We start from the raw sequence: 6,000 nt of genomic DNA, 5'->3' as shown, positions 1-6,000 counted from the left end.
AACTTGTTGTACATAGCAGTTTTTACTTACCAAACAAAATAATCTTAACACTTCATCCTACTGTATAAACAATGAGATGTGGGTTCTTTTCCATAGCTCAACAATATTTGTTATTTCAAAATAAAACACAGGTAACACTATTCAGTTAAAAGATAAATATTCATAATTTATAGCTATGCCTTTATAAGGTAAATGACATTAAAACTGTACTGAGTAATGCGGATTATGTTCTTCTTCTTGAACAGGAAAAAATAATTTTTATATAGCCACAGATATTTTGGTTAATAGCTCAGAGATTTTGTCACATAAAAATCAAGTACTGAAATGAGTTGATCCACTGGAAATGGCCAATGAAATTTTGATCTCACTAAGGCCAAGAAAATGTTGCTATTGACTTCAGCTGAGCCAAAAAGTTCTGCTGTTGGAGGGCTCCCTTGCTGCTACCCGAATGCCACAGCACTTCCTGTGAGCATGCAAAGCACATTATCGAACAGTGCTGGCTCTCAGGACCAGAGACAGTCAGTTCAGCCTACTCCCTTCTTTACAATGGTGTGTGAGCACAGGCAAATCAGATGTACTGGCTTCTTTACTAAAAGGTAAAATGAGGAAACAGAGCACTTAAAAAAAAAAAATCCCCCTACCTCCTCCTCACTGTTAGAGCAGCACCCTTTACAGATCTTTTCAGCATGCAAAATGAGATTATGGCCTGTCAGGCAATGGAGAATATAGGTAGCATCAAGGGTTACGTGCCAGCTGAGAGACTATGCTGTGGCCCCACGTCATGGGACTGGGCTGTGTGATGCACATTCAAGCTGTAATGCAGCATCACAGCTTCTCTCCTCACAGCTAGATGAGAGAGTGCAACTGTGGCATATAAAAGAGCATGTGATGCAGTACTGTATGGGAAAGACACATGGGATTCAACAGGTCTGACCACCTGTGCATCATGTACTACAAAGTGAGGCCTCACCATTGGTTTGAAATATGCTAAGGCAGCAACTAAGTGCACTAAGAACTATATGCTCTCCCTTCCTACCAAAGGGAATAAGCCATGCTGAATCTTTATTGCTCCACAGCAAAGGGGAACAGAGGTTCTGATGTCAATGGTGTTGATGCTTCTTGATCCTTTTCAGGTTCCATTTGAAGATAGCAATGTCGTAATAGTTTTTAAACTTCACCAGGAAAATGGGGATTGAATGATGATAGTTAACATGACAAATACTGCAGCTAAGGCTGCTGTCACTTGGCCAGCTGTGGTGAGAGGGATGACATCTCCATAGTCCACTGTAGTGAGTGTGATCAGTGCCCACCAGAAGCAAAGAAGAATGTTAGTGAAGTGTAGCTTCTTTTTGTAGGAAGGATGACTACCCAGCAACTCCCCATAGAAAAAGAGAGAGACAAAGAAGAGTGTCTGAAAGGTCAAAATCATCAGCAGGATTCAAAACTCTCTGAGAATAGACTTGAGGGTGTAGCACTGAACTCTGAAGATCAGTGTTGTTTCTATCAGGTTTGGTATCTTCAGGAGTTTGAAGAAATGGACAATGCAAGTAAAGCCCAATCAAAACACCAGGCTTGTCATTCTCTGAATTTGCCCATCCACAAAGAGTTCAATATAAACGGGGAAGAGGGAGAGGAAGTCAACCACATTCAAGAGATTTTGGAAGAACTTCTTGTCTGGACAGAAACAAAATTGCACAGAGAACTCAAAAGTAAACCAGAGGACACAGAAAAGCTCCAGATGAACCAAGTAGGCAGCCTGGTGGTAATAGGGTTCATAGTAGTTGTGGGAGACCTCAGCACTGCTAACAAAGGTGAAGTTAGCAGTAAAGAACTCAAATTGTGCCTTGGTCTCCTCACAGAATATGAGAATTCCAAAGATGAACAGCAGAGAAACAAAAGCCAGGCACTGCAGAGGGAGGAAAGGGCATACGTGCAATTAGTCCAACAAACAGGTATCGCATAACTTCACAGCCCCACCACAACCCTATGATCCTCTCTACAGGCACAGTACAATTCCAGACAATCTTGTTCAAATCACCTGCTCAGCACTGTTTTGCACACATGACATGTATTTTCTCCTTTCAAATTTGAAAAACCACAGAGAGGATTGGGTTCAAAGAAAAAATATACTTAACTCCTGTATCTGAATTTGTAAGGAAGGAAAAATATCTGACATGCTGGACTAATGCAGACAGACTTACTCTAAGAGCCTCTCCAGGACAAAATATTGGCTCAGGATATGCTAGCAGTGCAGAAAAGCATCTTCTGTTGTCTCAGACTTGCATTTGTTGCTCGGCATACCTGAGGTTTGAAAGAGGCACAGGGCATGCATTCTTTTACAGAGAACAGGGACAAGAGGTGAGAAAAATGAGTTGTCTGTTAATGAGAAGAGAGAGGTTTGTTGGTTTGTTTTAATCCGGTACTCCAAATATGGTTATCAAAGCCCCAAACTCATTAGTATTTTTCATGGACCCATTCCAGTAATCCCAAAGGGCACAGGCTGTGTGCATCTCCACATATAAAATTACTTTAGCACTGAAAGAGGAAAAGTTTTTTTCAAAGACAGACCAAATCTTTGGCTGCCACCTGCTTCTCCAGCTCTCTCTTCTTTCTGTCTGGACTATAGGGCACTGGTTATCAGTCTGTTCATTTTCACCCCAAATGTCCAACTCCTCTAAGTGTACTTCTTTGTTATTCAGCTTCAGCCAGCAGCAGGATGCTAATTGTGCCTCCTTTATCTCCCCAAAAGCCAGCTCTTCTTCTAAGACTGACCTACAGGTATCTATGGGGCAGTGGAAATCTTTGGTCCTACAATAATTCAATATGAGCCTGAAGATCTCAGCACTCCTATCAAAAAAGAACACTTTAATGGTGGGATCATAGTCATAAATGCCTGGGGCATGGGACTCCATGAGGCTGCACAGCTTAGTCCCTGGAAAGATGCGAAGGGTGCTGCTCTATGTCTCATATATGACTCCCCCAATATTCAGGATGATTTTTTCCTTGGAGTCATCTTTCTGTGAGGGAGCCATATGTTGCCTCAAGCTTTTGTTTATCTTCAGTGAAAAAGAGAACACAAATTAAAAGTAAAGTAGTAAAGTTCTGGGGCAGGAAGGTTTTCCAGGATACCTCATTCCAGTGCTTTTAAAGCACATTTTGTACAGGAAACCTGTATCTCCTATGAGGAGGAAAACCTCTGCCATTCCCCATCATATTCAGTGCCTGTTCCTACACTCTGCTCCATGGTTGTTTTGTCTAAGCACTTTTCAGGAAATGCAAGAAAGAAAGTGACAAACATATGGCTTGTACTGCTCCCCCTCTCAGCCTCTCCCTAGGGGGAGAGAGAGCACAGAGTCCAGAGCTATATCACCTCTCCCTCTGCAGGAAGCTGCTCCCTACCTGGAGCATTTATGCAGGACTCCTAGACAAGATAAAAATGATAAAAATGTAGAATAACATGCTTTCTCCTCCTTCAGGGCTGTCTCACATATCTGAAGAGCATCAGAACCTACTGCCAAGCCTCTGGCATCAGAAAGCATGTTCAGTTGCTTATTTCCTGTAATACATCCCTTGACAAGCATCACACATGTGAGGCTTGACCCAGCATCCCCTGCATTCAGTGTAGAACTTCTGCTGACTTCACTGAATGCAGGATTAAGCATAAGGACTACAAGGGTGCAGACATTGCTTTGTACTTGCTGCACAGGTATCCACACATAATGATTCTAAGCAGGTTAGAGTAATTACTCATTCAGAAAATCTGAGCTACATTGGCCTCCGTTGCGTAGCTGTGTAAAGAACACAGTGTTATTTGAGATCCCTGCTAAACTTGTCTTTATCTGTTTAGAATTTCAGATACCTCTCACTTAGCATACTAATCCCCATGTGAGAAATGAGCCAAGAAGTAGCATTTCATATTCTTACCTTTGCAACTCTGCAAACAGAGGAAAGGAGAAGAGACTGGGAAGGACAGAGACAAATTCAGTGCAAACATAATGTTCGGTGGCTAGTGTCCAAAGCTCAAGTCTCAGATGCCAGAAAACAAAACCAGCCAATAGCACAGAAGAGGTGCAGAGGCCCCAATCTCTCGTTCTCTGACCTACCAGCAGTCACTCTCCACGCTCTAGGGAATAACACACAAAAAAGAAGGCAACAGCTGCCAGTACAGATGCACTCCTGACTGCTCTGCCACCCACTGCTCTCCTAACAACCTCAAAGGGCCAGGGTGTTTGGTGAATACGTGGAGCTCAAATGTCTTACAACCAATTAGAGATTAAATTGTCAAGCCATAGAAAGGCAGATAGAGCATCGTTCTTTCTTAGCTGTGCCTTATTCAATTTAAAAAATAACATAAAAAACAACAGAAGCAAACAACCAACAACAACAACAAAGACTCAACTCACATCTTCTTGACACACTCCCTCCTTTTTAATTGGTTTAAAGGGCTTTTACTTCATTTCTGGGTACCCCAAAGCTTAATCTTTTGCACCCCCTCATTTTAAGTGCATTTATTGGTCATTGATTACTCCGGGAAGAAGTCTGGCACACAGTTGTTGATCCCAGTCAAAAAAAAAAAAAAGAAAATGAAAGAAAGCATGTTGCACTGCACATTAAATTTCCTTTCTGTTGATATTCCAAGACTGTTTCTAGGTATCACCTCTGCTTATTTCAATCCCTCTGGAAAGAAATCAGGAAAAGGAATTTCCCTCTTCCCAGCCAGAGCAAGATTATTCAGAAAGGCTCTGGAGGCTTCTTTTTCAGTTATACAAGAGAAAAGCAGTTTCAGGTCCTTTTAGAGAAAGTATTATCACAGTTTACCTCCTGGATTTTCTTTATTTTAATCCACTACCTACATTACCCTGATACATTGAAATCTCTTTCCAAAGAGGTTTTCTGTCTAGGCCTTTTTAGCTAAACAGCAGTCTGGTTCTTTGTTCCTCACCGGCACTTCACCTGTAGGTACAAGTAACCACATTTGCCCTAACCATTCAGATTCCCAAAGTACTACAGGGACACCACAGACAATCTTGTCCTCTTCTCTCAGCTGATACCACATTAAGGATGCAGAAACTGGTATAGCAAATTGCTGCCAACCTTGGGTGGGTCATTCAGGACAACAAGCCATCTTTGCCCACCACTTCCCAGTTTTGCACAGAGCAACCTCATGGCCAGACATCACAAACAAAGCAATAGCACAAGCATAATTCCCCTTTGATCCAGACTCTGAAAGCACATGAAGCATGTGAAATCTGTGCTAGTTCAGCCCTTGCTTCCATTTCCCTCTATTACAGACATCAAATTCTTCACATCTTTCTTGCTCTCCAGAGAGAGTAAGAATGAAAAATACTCCTTTAAATTTAATCTCTGATACGTCTCTGAGGATACGGAAGCAGGAACAGGTAGTCTGATCAAGTCTGATGCATCCTATCTGTTCCACATCATTGCAGTATTTGGCTTTTACAGACTTTGCATTGCAGTTGACTTCTGAAACCCTGAAAGAATTTGGAAAGCAAAATGACACGATGTTCCTGTACTCTGAATAAGACCCCTTGATTGCAGTAAACAGCTTGTGATTTCAGAACATTTTTAAAGCAGATGAAAAGTGCTATTCCATTTCCAGAGAACAGGGCCCTGCTCCAATTTTTGTCCCTGTCTCATACCTTCTGAGAATTCACTTTCAGTGCATGAGACGCCGCAGGAGTTTGGCAACAAATGTCAAATCTGTTCCCTCAGCCTTGCAGTTCTTCTGAGTAATGAAACTTTTGTTTCGTTTTGACCTACCAAAGAACACAGCAGACTTTTGGGGGTGTGGGCATGAGGCTGAACTGATATATTATTCAAAGATGGCATTTTAACAGAACTCATTCAGCTTTGCTGGACACTGAACTGCTTCAAATGCCGATGACTAAATCCATATACTAATGAGTTCTGAGCAACCTTCTGATTTTCCAGTCCCAGAATTTCTGTAGCATTTCTGTCCCATAATCTTCTGTATTTAAC

The 6,000-nt window shown here is 41.8% G+C and overlaps 2 pseudogenes across 2 annotated transcripts; both read right to left on the bottom strand.

Moving 5' to 3' along the window:
* Nucleotides 1-1,100: 1,100 nt before the first annotated feature.
* Nucleotides 1,101-1,927, bottom strand: LOC308176939 (voltage-gated potassium channel KCNC1-like; annotated as a pseudogene). Its single transcript has one exon. The product of its transcript is annotated as a voltage-gated potassium channel KCNC1-like (transcript).
* On the bottom strand, nucleotides 1,920-3,032 carry LOC308176938 (voltage-gated potassium channel KCNC1-like; annotated as a pseudogene). Its single transcript has one exon. The product of its transcript is annotated as a voltage-gated potassium channel KCNC1-like (transcript).
* Nucleotides 3,033-6,000: the final 2,968 nt, after the last annotated feature.

This window comes from Anser brachyrhynchus (assembly GCF_964034855.1).
Source record: "Anser brachyrhynchus genome assembly, chromosome: 13".
NCBI lineage: Eukaryota > Metazoa > Chordata > Aves > Anseriformes > Anatidae > Anser > Anser brachyrhynchus.
The sequence above is the reverse complement of the archived record's forward strand: the minus strand, read 5'-3'. Positions and strand labels throughout refer to the sequence as shown.